An 18770-nucleotide genomic window follows, 5' to 3' on the forward strand; every position below is an offset into this window, starting at 1 on the left:
CCTGCCCGGCACACGTTCCCGTCACATTGAAGAGGAACCCGCTCCTTTTCCCTGCTCTCAAAGGGGACCGCTTCCCGGACAGCCCGCTCCGCTGCACCATCCTTAAAACCCCTGCCTCCCCCAACCCCTTCCCCAGCACCGTTGCCTCAACTTAGCTTTCAAGGGGCCGAGAGTCTCAGTCCACCCATCCTTCAGAAGAACAAGCGCACGGTCAGCCCACTGCATCGGTCCTCCACAGGCCAGGTGCCTTTTCATCACCTAAACAAAAACAACAACAATACACACACAGCAGCCCTGTCAGCCGGCATCCCATCACTCCACAAGGACCCACCCCCGCAACGCCCCCCACCTCACGCGCGCCCGGCTGCTCCGCTCACCCGGCTGCTCCGTGCCCGTTCCGGACGAGGACGAACGCCATCCCCTGCGGCCCCTAGAGATACCACAGGGCACACAAAGTTACCGTCGCTCCGCCAAAAAACGAAGAACGAACCACACCAGCCCCGCGCCCCTCCCCTCTGCGACCCAGCTCACCTCAAACGCGCATCCAGGCCCAAAGGCAGCCGGCGCACAACCTGCAAAACCAGAGACAAACGCTTCAACTGAGTGGCCGTACGACACCTTGCTCTCAAACAGCCGCCTGGCCTTCAAGCCCCTCACCTCTCGGACCTCTCGTCGGCACGCGGCGTCTCCCCTCCGAAGCCTGCGTGCGGCACCTGCAAGAACCCAAGCAAAAAAGGACCCGCTCGGGTGCTGCGGGAGTCTCAGGATACCCGCACAAACACCCCCCCCCCACCCCCCATCTCAGGCGTCTCAGACACGCACCTTTTCCTCGACAGCTCACCTGCCCGGCCTCCATCAGATCCGGTTGCCGTCTTGAGGCTCGCCCGCCACCTGCAAGAGCCAAACGCACGTTGCTCGCAACCACCTGCAACGCGACCCCTCAGGACGAATCGCTACGCTTCAGCCCACCCGTCACCGCTCACCCTGTGCCTGGGCACCCCTCCGGTGCCCAGATCCCGCTCGGCTCCTCGCATGCGTCCACAAAGAAAAATTACCACAACGGGCTCATAGAGCCAACAGCCACATCTTCCCTCCAGATACACCGCACACCAACTCACCTGCTTACAGCGCCGTCCTCCATCACCCTGCACGACTCCTCCCTCGGCACCCGCCAAACCGATGCCAAACACGTCACCTGCATGCACAGCGACAGCTGAACCACGACGCAGGTCTCGATCGCACGTAGGAACACCCCTCGAGCGCCCAACTAGGGCGGCTCTTAAACATGAGCACAATACATCAAACAGTAAGCCCAGCACACAGACAAGCCAGAACACCCTTGACACGCTACCCGCTCAGCTAAGGCTCTAGCTCCCTCCCCCAGACACCTACGGTTGTTCCCTGGGGGCCCACAAAACCCAACAGGAATTACTTCCCTCACCCACCGACAACAGCCAGTCCATCCAAGACGGCTGCAAAATTCCTTCCCCCCCACCCCCGCCACAGCCTGGGCGCATCCCTAGATGCCAGCACCACCCGCCTTGCCCTGACTCTACATCCCCGGGCAGGGCGGCTCCAAGACAAACACAGAACAACGCTACACAGAACGCTACAGGCCACGCGCCCCGAAGGATGAGAGGCAGCTCTCGGAGAGAACGACGACACCCAGACGGAAACCCCCCGTCCGGCAAGACCGCCTGCGGGACCCCGACGGTGACGTCGGCAGGCCCTACGGCAACGCCAGAGCACGCCGACAGCTTCGCGGCCCGTGACAAGAGCTTCCTCTCACAACCGAGACGACGGACGTGCAAGCAGCCCAGCTTCAAGACCTAACCGCCTAAGGATGCAAGGAAGAAACGCCAGTCCCAAAAAACTCACAGCGACAGAGCGGCGCTGCTCACGCAGCCGGGAACGACGCCGCCCAAGACGACCGTCCGAGACGCCAAAACGATCCACGCCCGAAGCTTGCGACGCCAAAAGAGAAGCGCCCGACGGGCGCCGAGCCCACGACTAGGGCCTCGCCGGGCCCTACTAACGCTGCCGAGGCACCTGCCTGGCTCCTAAAGAACAAAGACAGCAACCGAGACCCGAGGAAGGTCGGAGACACCCAACACGAAACACACACACTGCACAATAACGCACACAGCCTGGAACCGCCCTGCCCGGCACACGTTCCCGTCACATTGAAGAGGAACCCGCTCCTTTTCCCTGCTCTCAAAGGGGACCGCTTCCCGGACAGCCCGCTCCGCTGCACCATCCTTAAAACCCCTGCCTCCCCCAACCCCTTCCCCAGCACCGTTGCCTCAACTTAGCTTTCAAGGGGCCGAGAGTCTCAGTCCACCCATCCTTCAGAAGAACAAGCGCACGGTCAGCCCACTGCATCGGTCCTCCACGGGCCAGGTGCCTTTTCATCACCTAAACAAAAACAACAACAATACACACACAGCAGCCCTGTCAGCCGGCATCCCATCACTCCACAAGGACCCACCCCCGCAACGCCCCCCACCTCACGCGCGCCCGGCTGCTCCGCTCACCCGGCTGCTCCGTGCCCGTTCCGGACGAGGACGAACGCCATCCCCTGCGGCCCCTAGAGATACCACAGGGCACACAAAGTTACCGTCGCTCCGCCAAAAAACGAAGAACGAACCACACCAGCCCCGCGCCCCTCCCCTCTGCGACCCAGCTCACCTCAAACGCGCATCCAGGCCCAAAGGCAGCCGGCGCACAACCTGCAAAACCAGAGACAAACGCTTCAACTGAGTGGCCGTACGACACCTTGCTCTCAAACAGCCGCCTGGCCTTCAAGCCCCTCACCTCTCGGACCTCTCGTCGCCACGCGGCGTCTCCCCTCCGAAGCCTGCGTGCGGCACCTGCAAGAACCCAAGCAAAAAAGGACCCGCTCGGGTGCTGCGGGAGTCTCAGGATACCCGCACAAACACCACCCCCCCCACCCCCCATCTCAGGCGTCTCAGACACGCACCTTTTCCTCGACAGCTCACCTGCCCGGCCTCCATCAGATCCGGTTGCCGTCTTGAGGCTCGCCCGCCACCTGCAAGAGCCAAACGCACGTTGCTCGCAACCACCTGCAACGCGACCCCTCAGGACGAATCGCTACGCTTCAGCCCACCCGTCACCGCTCACCCTGTGCCTGGGCACCCCTCCGGTGCCCAGATCCCGCTCGGCTCCTCGCATGCGTCCACAAAGAAAAATTACCACAACGGGCTCATAGAGCCAACAGCCACATCTTCCCTCCAGATACACCGCACACCAACTCACCTGCTTACAGCGCCGTCCTCCATCACCCTGCACGACTCCTCCCTCGGCACCCGCCAAACCGATGCCAAACACGTCACCTGCATGCACAGCGACAGCTGAACCACGACGCAGGTCTCGATCGCACGTAGGAACACCCCTCGAGCGCCCAACTAGGGCGGCTCTTAAACATGAGCACAATACATCAAACAGTAAGCCCAGCACACAGACAAGCCAGAACACCCTTGACACGCTACCCGCTCAGCTAAGGCTCTAGCTCCCTCCCCCAGACACCTACGGTTGTTCCCTGGGGGCCCACAAAACCCAACAGGAATTACTTCCCTCACCCACCGACAACAGCCAGTCCATCCAAGACGGCTGCAAAATTCCTTCCCCCCCACCCCCGCCACAGCCTGGGCGCATCCCTAGATGCCAGCACCACCCGCCTTGCCCTGACTCTACATCCCCGGGCAGGGCGGCTCCAAGACAAACACAGAACAACGCTACACAGAACGCTACAGGCCACGCGCCCCGAAGGATGAGAGGCAGCTCTCGGAGAGAACGACGACACCCAGACGGAAACCCCCCGTCCGGCAAGACCGCCTGCGGGACCCCGACGGTGACGTCGGCAGGCCCTACGGCAACGCCAGAGCACGCCGACAGCTTCGCGGCCCGTGACAAGAGCTTCCTCTCACAACCGAGACGACGGACGTGCAAGCAGCCCAGCTTCAAGACCTAACCGCCTAAGGATGCAAGGAAGAAACGCCAGTCCCAAAAAACTCACAGCGACAGAGCGGCGCTGCTCACGCAGCCGGGAACGACGCCGCCCAAGACGACCGTCCGAGACGCCAAAACGATCCACGCCCGAAGCTTGCGACGCCAAAAGAGAAGCGCCCGACGGGCGCCGAGCCCACGACTAGGGCCTCGCCGGGCCCTACTAACGCTGCCGAGGCACCTGCCTGGCTCCTAAAGAACAAAGACAGCAACCGAGACCCGAGGAAGGTCGGAGACACCCAACACGAAACACACACACTGCACAATAACGCACACAGCCTGGAACCGCCCTGCCCGGCACACGTTCCCGTCACATTGAAGAGGAACCCGCTCCTTTTCCCTGCTCTCAAAGGGGACCGCTTCCCGGACAGCCCGCTCCGCTGCACCATCCTTAAAACCCCTGCCTCCCCCAACCCCTCCCCCAGCACCGTTGCCTCAACTTAGCTTTCAAGGGGCCGAGAGTCTCAGTCCACCCATCCTTCAGAAGAACAAGCGCACGGTCAGCCCACTGCATCGGTCCTCCACGGGCCAGGTGCCTTTTCATCACCTAAACAAAAACAACAACAATACACACACAGCAGCCCTGTCAGCCGGCATCCCATCACTCCACAAGGACCCACCCCCGCAACGCCCCCCACCTCACGCGCGCCCGGCTGCTCCGCTCACCCGGCTGCTCCGTGCCCGTTCCGGACGAGGACGAACGCCATCCCCTGCGGCCCCTAGAGATACCACAGGGCACACAAAGTTACCGTCGCTCCGCCAAAAAACGAAGAACGAACCACACCAGCCCCGCGCCCCTCCCCTCTGCGACCCAGCTCACCTCAAACGCGCATCCAGGCCCAAAGGCAGCCGGCGCACAACCTGCAAAACCAGAGACAAACGCTTCAACTGAGTGGCCGTACGACACCTTGCTCTCAAACAGCCGCCTGGCCTTCAAGCCCCTCACCTCTCGGACCTCTCGTCGGCACGCGGCGTCTCCCCTCCGAAGCCTGCGTGCGGCACCTGCAAGAACCCAAGCAAAAAAGGACCCGCTCGGGTGCTGCGGGAGTCTCAGGATACCCGCACAAACACCCCCCCCCCACCCCCCATCTCAGGCGTCTCAGACACGCACCTTTTCCTCGACAGCTCACCTGCCCGGCCTCCATCAGATCCGGTTGCCGTCTTGAGGCTCGCCCGCCACCTGCAAGAGCCAAACGCACGTTGCTCGCAACCACCTGCAACGCGACCCCTCAGGACGAATCGCTACGCTTCAGCCCACCCGTCACCGCTCACCCTGTGCCTGGGCACCCCTCCGGTGCCCAGATCCCGCTCGGCTCCTCGCATGCGTCCACAAAGAAAAATTACCACAACGGGCTCATAGAGCCAACAGCCACATCTTCCCTCCAGATACACCGCACACCAACTCACCTGCTTACAGCGCCGTCCTCCATCACCCTGCACGACTCCTCCCTCGGCACCCGCCAAACCGATGCCAAACACGTCACCTGCATGCACAGCGACAGCTGAACCACGACGCAGGTCTCGATCGCACGTAGGAACACCCCTCGAGCGCCCAACTAGGGCGGCTCTTAAACATGAGCACAATACATCAAACAGTAAGCCCAGCACACAGACAAGCCAGAACACCCTTGACACGCTACCCGCTCAGCTAAGGCTCTAGCTCCCTCCCCCAGACACCTACGGTTGTTCCCTGGGGGCCCACAAAACCCAACAGGAATTACTTCCCTCACCCACCGACAACAGCCAGTCGATCCAAGACGGCTGCAAAATTCCTTCCCCCCCACCCCCGCCACAGCCTGGGCGCATCCCTAGATGCCAGCACCACCCGCCTTGCCCTGACTCTACATCCCCGGGCAGGGCGGCTCCAAGACAAACACAGAACAACGCTACACAGAACGCTACAGGCCACGCGCCCCGAAGGATGAGAGGCAGCTCTCGGAGAGAACGACGACACCCAGACGGAAACCCCCCGTCCGGCAAGACCGCCTGCGGGACCCCGACGGTGACGTCGGCAGGCCCTACGGCAACGCCAGAGCACGCCGACAGCTTCGCGGCCCGTGACAAGAGCTTCCTCTCACAACCGAGACGACGGACGTGCAAGCAGCCCAGCTTCAAGACCTAACCGCCTAAGGATGCAAGGAAGAAACGCCAGTCCCAAAAAACTCACAGCGACAGAGCGGCGCTGCTCACGCAGCCGGGAACGACGCCGCCCAAGACGACCGTCCGAGACGCCAAAACGATCCACGCCCGAAGCTTGCGACGCCAAAAGAGAAGCGCCCGACGGGCGCCGAGCCCACGACTAGGGCCTCGCCGGGCCCTACTAACGCTGCCGAGGCACCTGCCTGGCTCCTAAAGAACAAAGACAGCAACCGAGACCCGAGGAAGGTCGGAGACACCCAACACGAAACACACACACTGCACAATAACGCACACAGCCTGGAACCGCCCTGCCCGGCACACGTTCCCGTCACATTGAAGAGGAACCCGCTCCTTTTCCCTGCTCTCAAAGGGGACCGCTTCCCAGACAGCCCGCTCCGCTGCACCATCCTTAAAACCCCTGCCTCCCCCAACCCCTCCCCCAGCACCGTTGCCTCAACTTAGCTTTCAAGGGGCCGAGAGTCTCAGTCCACCCATCCTTCAGAAGAACAAGCGCACGGTCAGCCCACTGCATCGGTCCTCCACGGGCCAGGTGCCTTTTCATCACCTAAACAAAAACAACAACAATACACACACAGCAGCCCTGTCAGCCGGCATCCCATCACTCCACAAGGACCCACCCCCGCAACGCCCCCCACCTCACGCGCGCCCGGCTGCTCCGCTCACCCGGCTGCTCCGTGCCCGTTCCGGATGAGGACGAACGCCATCCCCTGCGGCCCCTAGAGATACCACAGGGCACACAAAGTTACCGTCGCTCCGCCAAAAAACGAAGAACGAACCACACCAGCCCCGCGCCCCTCCCCTCTGCGACCCAGCTCACCTCAAACGCGCATCCAGGCCCAAAGGCAGCCGGCGCACAACCTGCAAAACCAGAGACAAACGCTTCAACTGAGTGGCCGTACGACACCTTGCTCTCAAACAGCCGCCTGGCCTTCAAGCCCCTCACCTCTCGGACCTCTCGTCGCCACGCGGCGTCTCCCCTCCGAAGCCTGCGTGCGGCACCTGCAAGAACCCAAGCAAAAAAGGACCCGCTCGGGTGCTGCGGGAGTCTCAGGATACCCGCACAAACACCCCCCCCCCACCCCCCATCTCAGGCGTCTCAGACACGCACCTTTTCCTCGACAGCTCACCTGCCCGGCCTCCATCAGATCCGGTTGCCGTCTTGAGGCTCGCCCGCCACCTGCAAGAGCCAAACGCACGTTGCTCGCAACCACCTGCAACGCGACCCCTCAGGACGAATCGCTACGCTTCAGCCCACCCGTCACCGCTCACCCTGTGCCTGGGCACCCCTCCGGTGCCCAGATCCCGCTCGGCTCCTCGCATGCGTCCACAAAGAAAAATTACCACAACGGGCTCATAGAGCCAACAGCCACATCTTCCCTCCAGATACACCGCACACCAACTCACCTGCTTACAGCGCCGTCCTCCATCACCCTGCACGACTCCTCCCTCGGCACCCGCCAAACCGATGCCAAACACGTCACCTGCATGCACAGCGACAGCTGAACCACGACGCAGGTCTCGATCGCACGTAGGAACACCCCTCGAGCGCCCAACTAGGGCGGCTCTTAAACATGAGCACAATACATCAAACAGTAAGCCCAGCACACAGACAAGCCAGAACACCCTTGACACGCTACCCGCTCAGCTAAGGCTCTAGCTCCCTCCCCCAGACACCTACGGTTGTTCCCTGGGGGCCCACAAAACCCAACAGGAATTACTTCCCTCACCCACCGACAACAGCCAGTCCATCCAAGACGGCTGCAAAATTCCTTCCCCCCCACCCCCGCCACAGCCTGGGCGCATCCCTAGATGCCAGCACCACCCGCCTTGCCCTGACTCTACATCCCCGGGCAGGGCGGCTCCAAGACAAACACAGAACAACGCTACACAGAACGCTACAGGCCACGCGCCCCGAAGGATGAGAGGCAGCTCTCGGAGAGAACGACGACACCCAGACGGAAACCCCCCGTCCGGCAAGACCGCCTGCGGGACCCCGACGGTGACGTCGGCAGGCCCTACGGCAACGCCAGAGCACGCCGACAGCTTCGCGGCCCGTGACAAGAGCTTCCTCTCACAACCGAGACGACGGACGTGCAAGCAGCCCAGCTTCAAGACCTAACCGCCTAAGGATGCAAGGAAGAAACGCCAGTCCCAAAAAACTCACAGCGACAGAGCGGCGCTGCTCACGCAGCCGGGAACGCCGCCGCCCAAGACGACCGTCCGAGACGCCAAAACGATCCACGCCCGAAGCTTGCGACGCCAAAAGAGAAGCGCCCGACGGGCGCCGAGCCCACGACTAGGGCCTCGCCGGGCCCTACTAACGCTGCCGAGGCACCTGCCTGGCTCCTAAAGAACAAAGACAGCAACCGAGACCCGAGGAAGGTCGGAGACACCCAACACGAAACACACACACTGCACAATAACGCACACAGCCTGGAACCGCCCTGCCCGGCACACGTTCCCGTCACATTGAAGAGGAACCCGCTCCTTTTCCCTGCTCTCAAAGGGGACCGCTTCCCGGACAGCCCGCTCCGCTGCACCATCCTTAAAACCCCTGCCTCCCCCAACCCCTTCCCCAGCACCGTTGCCTCAACTTAGCTTTCAAGGGGCCGAGAGTCTCAGTCCACCCATCCTTCAGAAGAACAAGCGCACGGTCAGCCCACTGCATCGGTCCTCCACGGGCCAGGTGCCTTTTCATCACCTAAACAAAAACAACAACAATACACACACAGCAGCCCTGTCAGCCGGCATCCCATCACTCCACAAGGACCCACCCCCGCAACGCCCCCCACCTCACGCGCGCCCGGCTGCTCCGCTCACCCGGCTGCTCCGTGCCCGTTCCGGACGAGGACGAACGCCATCCCCTGCGGCCCCTAGAGATACCACAGGGCACACAAAGTTACCGTCGCTCCGCCAAAAAACGAAGAACGAACCACACCAGCCCCGCGCCCCTCCCCTCTGCGACCCAGCTCACCTCAAACGCGCATCCAGGCCCAAAGGCAGCCGGCGCACAACCTGCAAAACCAGAGACAAACGCTTCAACTGAGTGGCCGTACGACACCTTGCTCTCAAACAGCCGCCTGGCCTTCAAGCCCCTCACCTCTCGGACCTCTCGTCGGCACGTGGCGTCTCCCCTCCGAAGCCTGCGTGCGGCACCTGCAAGAACCCAAGCAAAAAAGGACCCGCTCGGGTGCTGCGGGAGTCTCAGGATACCCGCACAAACACCACCCCCCCCACCCCCCATCTCAGGCATCTCAGACACGCACCTTTTCCTCGACAGCTCACCTGCCCGGCCTCCATCAGATCCGGTTGCCGTCTTGAGGCTCGCCCGCCACCTGCAAGAGCCAAACGCACGTTGCTCGCAACCACCTGCAACGCGACCCCTCAGGACGAATCGCTACGCTTCAGCCCACCCGTCACCGCTCACCCTGTGCCTGGGCACCCCTCCGGTGCCCAGATCCCGCTCGGCTCCTCGCATGCGTCCACAAAGAAAAATTACCACAACGGGCTCATAGAGCCAACAGCCACATCTTCCCTCCAGATACACCGCACACCAACTCACCTGCTTACAGCGCCGTCCTCCATCACCCTGCACGACTCCTCCCTCGGCACCCGCCAAACCGATGCCAAACACGTCACCTGCATGCACAGCGACAGCTGAACCACGACGCAGGTCTCGATCGCACGTAGGAACACCCCTCGAGCGCCCAACTAGGGCGGCTCTTAAACATGAGCACAATACATCAAACAGTAAGCCCAGCACACAGACAAGCCAGAACACCCTTGACACGCTACCCGCTCAGCTAAGGCTCTAGCTCCCTCCCCCAGACACCTACGGTTGTTCCCTGGGGGCCCACAAAACCCAACAGGAATTACTTCCCTCACCCACCGACAACAGCCAGTCGATCCAAGACGGCTGCAAAATTCCTTCCCCCCCACCCCCGCCACAGCCTGGGCGCATCCCTAGATGCCAGCACCACCCGCCTTGCCCTGACTCTACATCCCCGGGCAGGGCGGCTCCAAGACAAACACAGAACAACGCTACACAGAACGCTACAGGCCACGCGCCCCGAAGGATGAGAGGCAGCTCTCGGAGAGAACGACGACACCCAGACGGAAACCCCCCGTCCGGCAAGACCGCCTGCGGGACCCCGACGGTGACGTCGGCAGGCCCTACGGCAACGCCAGAGCACGCCGACAGCTTCGCGGCCCGTGACAAGAGCTTCCTCTCACAACCGAGACGACGGACGTGCAAGCAGCCCAGCTTCAAGACCTAACCGCCTAAGGATGCAAGGAAGAAACGCCAGTCCCAAAAAACTCACAGCGACAGAGCGGCGCTGCTCACGCAGCCGGGAACGACGCCGCCCAAGACGACCGTCCGAGACGCCAAAACGATCCACGCCCGAAGCTTGCGACGCCAAAAGAGAAGCGCCCGACGGGCGCCGAGCCCACGACTAGGGCCTCGCCGGGCCCTACTAACGCTGCCGAGGCACCTGCCTGGCTCCTAAAGAACAAAGACAGCAACCGAGACCCGAGGAAGGTCGGAGACACCCAACACGAAACACACACACTGCACAATAACGCACACAGCCTGGAACCGCCCTGCCCGGCACACGTTCCCGTCACATTGAAGAGGAACCCGCTCCTTTTCCCTGCTCTCAAAGGGGACCGCTTCCCAGACAGCCCGCTCCGCTGCACCATCCTTAAAACCCCTGCCTCCCCCAACCCCTTCCCCAGCACCGTTGCCTCAACTTAGCTTTCAAGGGGCCGAGAGTCTCAGTCCACCCATCCTTCAGAAGAACAAGCGCACGGTCAGCCCACTGCATCGGTCCTCCACGGGCCAGGTGCCTTTTCATCACCTAAACAAAAACAACAACAATACACACACAGCAGCCCTGTCAGCCGGCATCCCATCACTCCACAAGGACCCACCCCCGCAACGCCCCCCACCTCACGCGCGCCCGGCTGCTCCGCTCACCCGGCTGCTCCGTGCCCGTTCCGGACGAGGACGAACGCCATCCCCTGCGGCCCCTAGAGATACCACAGGGCACACAAAGTTACCGTCGCTCCGCCAAAAAACGAAGAACGAACCACACCAGCCCCGCGCCCCTCCCCTCTGCGACCCAGCTCACCTCAAACGCGCATCCAGGCCCAAAGGCAGCCGGCGCACAACCTGCAAAACCAGAGACAAACGCTTCAACTGAGTGGCCGTACGACACCTTGCTCTCAATCAGCCGCCTGGCCTTCAAGCCCCTCACCTCTCGGACCTCTCGTCGCCACGCGGCGTCTCCCCTCCGAAGCCTGCGTGCGGCACCTGCAAGAACCCAAGCAAAAAAGGACCCGCTCGGGTGCTGCGGGAGTCTCAGGATACCCGCACAAACACCCCCCCCCCACCCCCCATCTCAGGCGTCTCAGACACGCACCTTTTCCTCGACAGCTCACCTGCCCGGCCTCCATCAGATCCGGTTGCCGTCTTGAGGCTCGCCCGCCACCTGCAAGAGCCAAACGCACATTGCTCGCAACCACCTGCAACGCGACCCCTCAGGACGAATCGCTACGCTTCAGCCCACCCGTCACCGCTCACCCTGTGCCTGGGCACCCCTCCGGTGCCCAGATCCCGCTCGGCTCCTCGCATGCGTCCACAAAGAAAAATTACCACAACGGGCTCATAGAGCCAACAGCCACATCTTCCCTCCAGATACACCGCACACCAACTCACCTGCTTACAGCGCCGTCCTCCATCACCCTGCACGACTCCTCCCTCGGCACCCGCCAAACCGATGCCAAACACGTCACCTGCATGCACAGCGACAGCTGAACCACGACGCAGGTCTCGATCGCACGTAGGAACACCCCTCGAGCGCCCAACTAGGGCGGCTCTTAAACATGAGCACAATACATCAAACAGTAAGCCCAGCACACAGACAAGCCAGAACACCCTTGACACGCTACCCGCTCAGCTAAGGCTCTAGCTCCCTCCCCCAGACACCTACGGTTGTTCCCTGGGGGCCCACAAAACCCAACAGGAATTACTTCCCTCACCCACCGACAACAGCCAGTCGATCCAAGACGGCTGCAAAATTCCTTCCCCCCCACCCCCGCCACAGCCTGGGCGCATCCCTAGATGCCAGCACCACCCGCCTTGCCCTGACTCTACATCCCCGGGCAGGGCGGCTCCAAGACAAACACAGAACAACGCTACACAGAACGCTACAGGCCACGCGCCCCGAAGGATGAGAGGCAGCTCTCGGAGAGAACGACGACACCCAGACGGAAACCCCCCGTCCGGCAAGACCGCCTGCGGGACCCCGACGGTGACGTCGGCAGGCCCTACGGCAACGCCAGAGCACGCCGACAGCTTCGCGGCCCGTGACAAGAGCTTCCTCTCACAACCGAGACGACGGACGTGCAAGCAGCCCAGCTTCAAGACCTAACCGCCTAAGGATGCAAGGAAGAAACGCCAGTCCCAAAAAACTCACAGCGACAGAGCGGCGCTGCTCACGCAGCCGGGAACGCCGCCGCCCAAGACGACCGTCCGAGACGCCAAAACGATCCACGCCCGAAGCTTGCGACGCCAAAAGAGAAGCGCCCGACGGGCGCCGAGCCCACGACTAGGGCCTCGCCGGGCCCTACTAACGCTGCCGAGGCACCTGCCTGGCTCCTAAAGAACAAAGACAGCAACCGAGACCCGAGGAAGGTCGGAGACACCCAACACGAAACACACACACTGCACAATAACGCACACAGCCTGGAACCGCCCTGCCCGGCACACGTTCCCGTCACATTGAAGAGGAACCCGCTCCTTTTCCCTGCTCTCAAAGGGGACCGCTTCCCGGACAGCCCGCTCCGCTGCACCATCCTTAAAACCCCTGCCTCCCCCAACCCCTTCCCCAGCACCGTTGCCTCAACTTAGCTTTCAAGGGGCCGAGAGTCTCAGTCCACCCATCCTTCAGAAGAACAAGCGCACGGTCAGCCCACTGCATCGGTCCTCCACGGGCCAGGTGCCTTTTCATCACCTAAACAAAAACAACAACAATACACACACAGCAGCCCTGTCAGCCGGCATCCCATCACTCCACAAGGACCCACCCCCGCAACGCCCCCCACCTCACGCGCGCCCGGCTGCTCCGCTCACCCGGCTGCTCCGTGCCCGTTCCGGACGAGGACGAACGCCATCCCCTGCGGCCCCTAGAGATACCACAGGGCACACAAAGTTACCGTCGCTCCGCCAAAAAACGAAGAACGAACCACACCAGCCCCGCGCCCCTCCCCTCTGCGACCCAGCTCACCTCAAACGCGCATCCAGGCCCAAAGGCAGCCGGCGCACAACCTGCAAAACCAGAGACAAACGCTTCAACTGAGTGGCCGTACGACACCTTGCTCTCAAACAGCCGCCTGGCCTTCAAGCCCCTCACCTCTCGGACCTCTCGTCGGCACGCGGCGTCTCCCCTCCGAAGCCTGCGTGCGGCACCTGCAAGAACCCAAGCAAAAAAGGACCCGCTCGGGTGCTGCGGGAGTCTCAGGATACCCGCACAAACACCACCCCCCCCACCCCCCATCTCAGGCATCTCAGACACACACCTTTTCCTCGACAGCTCACCTGCCCGGCCTCCATCAGATCCGGTTGCCGTCTTGAGGCTCGCCCGCCACCTGCAAGAGCCAAACGCACGTTGCTCGCAACCACCTGCAACGCGACCCCTCAGGACGAATCGCTACGCTTCAGCCCACCCGTCACCGCTCACCCTGTGCCTGGGCACCCCTCCGGTGCCCAGATCCCGCTCGGCTCCTCGCATGCGTCCACAAAGAAAAATTACCACAACGGGCTCATAGAGCCAACAGCCACATCTTCCCTCCAGATACACCGCACACCAACTCACCTGCTTACAGCGCCGTCCTCCATCACCCTGCACGACTCCTCCCTCGGCACCCGCCAAACCGATGCCAAACACGTCACCTGCATGCACAGCGACAGCTGAACCACGACGCAGGTCTCGATCGCACGTAGGAACACCCCTCGAGCGCCCAACGAGGGCGGCTCTTAAACATGAGCACAATACATCAAACAGTAAGCCCAGCACACAGACAAGCCAGAACACCCTTGACACGCTACCCGCTCAGCTAAGGCTCTAGCTCCCTCCCCCAGACACCTACGGTTGTTCCCTGGGGGCCCACAAAACCCAACAGGAATTACTTCCCTCACCCACCGACAACAGCCAGTCCATCCAAGACGGCTGCAAAATTCCTTCCCCCCCACCCCCGCCACAGCCTGGGCGCATCCCTAGATGCCAGCACCACCCGCCTTGCCCTGACTCTACATCCCCGGGCAGGGCGGCTCCAAGACAAACACAGAACAACGCTACACAGAACGCTACAGGCCACGCGCCCCGAAGGATGAGAGGCAGCTCTCGGAGAGAACGACGACACCCAGACGGAAACCCCCCGTCCGGCAAGACCGCCTGCGGGACCCCGACGGTGACGTCGGCAGGCCCTACGGCAACGCCAGAGCACGCCGACAGCTTCGCGGCCCGTGACAAGAGCTTCCTCTCACAACCGAGACGACGGACGTGCAAGCAGCCCAGCTTCAAGACCTAACCGCCTAAGGATGCAAGGAAGAAACGCCAGTCCCAAAAAACTCACAGCGACAGAGCGGCGCTGCTCACGCAGCCGGGAACGACGCCGCCCAAGACGACCGTCCGAGACGCCAAAACGATCCACGCCCGAAGCTTGCGACGCCAAAAGAGAAGCGCCCGACGGGCGCCGAGCCCACGACTAGGGCCTCGCCGGGCCCTACTAACGCTGCCGAGGCACCTGCCTGGCTCCTAAAGAACAAAGACAGCAACCGAGACCCGAGGAAGGTCGGAGACACCCAACACGAAACACACACACTGCACAATAACGCACACAGCCTGGAACCGCCCTGCCCGGCACACGTTCCCGTCACATTGAAGAGGAACCCGCTCCTTTTCCCTGCTCTCAAAGGGGACCGCTTCCCGGACAGCCCGCTCCGCTGCACCATCCTTAAAACCCCTGCCTCCCCCAACCCCTTCCCCAGCACCGTTGCCTCAACTTAGCTTTCAAGGGGCCGAGAGTCTCAGTCCACCCATCCTTCAGAAGAACAAGCGCACGGTCAGCCCACTGCATCGGTCCTCCACGGGCCAGGTGCCTTTTCATCACCTAAACAAAAACAACAACAATACACACACAGCAGCCCTGTCAGCCGGCATCCCATCACTCCACAAGGACCCACCCCCGCAACGCCCCCCACCTCACGCGCGCCCGGCTGCTCCGCTCACCCGGCTGCTCCGTGCCCGTTCCGGACGAGGACGAACGCCATCCCCTGCGGCCCCTAGAGATACCACAGGGCACACAAAGTTACCGTCGCTCCGCCAAAAAAGGAAGAACGAACCACACCAGCCCCGCGCCCCTCCCCTCTGCGACCCAGCTCACCTCAAACGCGCATCCAGGCCCAAAGGCAGCCGGCGCACAACCTGCAAAACCAGAGACAAACGCTTCAACTGAGTGGCCGTACGACACCTTGCTCTCAAACAGCCGCCTGGCCTTCAAGCCCCTCACCTCTCGGACCTCTCGTCGGCACGCGGCGTCTCCCCTCCGAAGCCTGCGTGCGGCACCTGCAAGAACCCAAGCAAAAAAGGACCCGCTCGGGTGCTGCGGGAGTCTCAGGATACCCGCACAAACACCCCCCCCCCACCCCCCATCTCAGGCGTCTCAGACACGCACCTTTTCCTCGACAGCTCACCTGCCCGGCCTCCATCAGATCCGGTTGCCGTCTTGAGGCTCGCCCGCCACCTGCAAGAGCCAAACGCACGTTGCTCGCAACCACCTGCAACGCGACCCCTCAGGACGAATCGCTACGCTTCAGCCCACCCGTCACCGCTCACCCTGTGCCTGGGCACCCCTCCGGTGCCCAGATCCCGCTCGGCTCCTCGCATGCGTCCACAAAGAAAAATTACCACAACGGGCTCATAGAGCCAACAGCCACATCTTCCCTCCAGATACACCGCACACCAACTCACCTGCTTACAGCGCCGTCCTCCATCACCCTGCACGACTCCTCCCTCGGCACCCGCCAAACCGATGCCAAACACGTCACCTGCATGCACAGCGACAGCTGAACCACGACGCAGGTCTCGATCGCACGTAGGAACACCCCTCGAGCGCCCAACTAGGGCGGCTCTTAAACATGAGCACAATACATCAAACAGTAAGCCCAGCACACAGACAAGCCAGAACACCCTTGACACGCTACCCGCTCAGCTAAGGCTCTAGCTCCCTCCCCCAGACACCTACGGTTGTTCCCTGGGGGCCCACAAAACCCAACAGGAATTACTTCCCTCACCCACCGACAACAGCCAGTCCATCCAAGACGGCTGCAAAATTCCTTCCCCCCCACCCCCGCCACAGCCTGGGCGCATCCCTAGATGCCAGCACCACCCGCCTTGCCCTGACTCTACATCCCCGGGCAGGGCGGCTCCAAGACAAACACAGAACAACGCTACACAGAACGCTACAGGCCACGCGCCCCGAAGGATGAGAGGCAGCTCTCGGAGAGAACGACGACACCCAGACGGAAACCCCCCGTCCGGCAAGACCGCCTGCGGGACCCCGACGGTGACGTCGGCAGGCCCTACGGCAACGCCAGAGCACGCCGACAGCTTCGCGGCCCGTGACAAGAGCTTCCTCTCACAACCGAGACGACGGACGTGCAAGCAGCCCAGCTTCAAGACCTAACCGCCTAAGGATGCAAGGAAGAAACGCCAGTCCCAAAAAACTCACAGCGACAGAGCGGCGCTGCTCACGCAGCCGGGAACGCCGCCGCCCAAGACGACCGTCCGAGACGCCAAAACGATCCACGCCCGAAGCTTGCGACGCCAAAAGAGAAGCGCCCGACGGGCGCCGAGCCCACGACTAGGGCCTCGCCGGGCCCTACTAACGCTGCCGAGGCACCTGCCTGGCTCCTAAAGAACAAAGACAGCAACCGAGACCCGAGGAAGGTCGGAGACACCCAACACGAAACACACACACTGCACAATAACGCACACAGCCTGGAACCGCCCTGCCCGGCACACGTTCCCGTCACATTGAAGAGGAACCCGCTCCTTTTCCCTGCTCTCAAAGGGGACCGCTTCCCGGACAGCCCGCTCCGCTGCACCATCCTTAAAACCCCTGCCTCCCCCAACCCCTTCCCCAGCACCGTTGCCTCAACTTAGCTTTCAAGGGGCCGAGAGTCTCAGTCCACCCATCCTTCAGAAGAACAAGCGCACGGTCAGCCCACTGCATCGGTCCTCCACGGGCCAGGTGCCTTTTCATCACCTAAACAAAAACAACAACAATACACACACAGCAGCCCTGTCAGCCGGCATCCCATCACTCCACAAGGACCCACCCCCGCAACGCCCCCCACCTCACGCGCGCCCGGCTGCTCCGCTCACCCGGCTGCTCCGTGCCCGTTCCGGACGAGGACGAACGCCATCCCCTGCGGCCCCTAGAGATACCACAGGGCACACAAAGTTACCGTCGCTCCGCCAAAAAACGAAGAACGAACCACACCAGCCCCGCGCCCCTCCCCTCTGCGACCCAGCTCACCTCAAACGCGCATCCAGGCCCAAAGGCAGCCGGCGCACAACCTGCAAAACCAGAGACAAACGCTTCAACTGAGTGGCCGTACGACACCTTGCTCTCAAACAGCCGCCTGGCCTTCAAGCCCCTCACCTCTCGGACCTCTCGTCGGCACGTGGCGTCTCCCCTCCGAAGCCTGCGTGCGGCACCTGCAAGAACCCAAGCAAAAAAGGACCCGCTCGGGTGCTGCGGGAGTCTCAGGATACCCGCACAAACACCACCCCCCCCACCCCCCATCTCAGGCATCTCAGACACGCACCTTTTCCTCGACAGCTCACCTGCCCGGCCTCCATCAGATCCGGTTGCCGTCTTGAGGCTCGCCCGCCACCTGCAAGAGCCAAACGCACGTTGCTCGCAACCACCTGCAACGCGACCCCTCAGGACGAATCGCTACGCTTCAGCCCACCCGTCACCGCTCACCCTGTGCCTGGGCACCCCTCCGGTGCCCAGATCCCGCTCGGCTCCTCGCATGCGTCCACAAAGAAAAATTACCACAACGGGCTCATAGAGCCAACAGCCACATCTTCCCTCCAGATACACCGCACACCAACTCACCTGCTTACAGCGCCGTCCTCCATCACCCTGCACGACTCCTCCCTCGGCACCCGCCAAACCGATGCCAAACACGTCACCTGCATGCACAGCGACAGCTGAACCACGACGCAGGTCTCGATCGCACGTAGGAACACCCCTCGAGCGCCCAACGAGGGCGGCTCTTAAACATGAGCACAATACATCAAACAGTAAGCCCAGCACACAGACAAGCCAGAACACCCTTGACACGCTACCCGCTCAGCTAAGGCTCTAGCTCCCTCCCCCAGACACCTACGGTTGTTCCCTGGGGGCCCACAAAACCCAACAGGAATTACTTCCCTCACCCACCGACAACAGCCAGTCCATCCAAGACGGCTGCAAAATTCCTTCCCCCCCACCCCCGCCACAGCCTG

Source organism: Phalacrocorax aristotelis, unplaced genomic scaffold (genome assembly GCF_949628215.1).
Source record: "Phalacrocorax aristotelis unplaced genomic scaffold, bGulAri2.1 scaffold_130, whole genome shotgun sequence".
NCBI classification, from domain to species: Eukaryota; Metazoa; Chordata; class Aves; order Suliformes; family Phalacrocoracidae; genus Phalacrocorax; species Phalacrocorax aristotelis.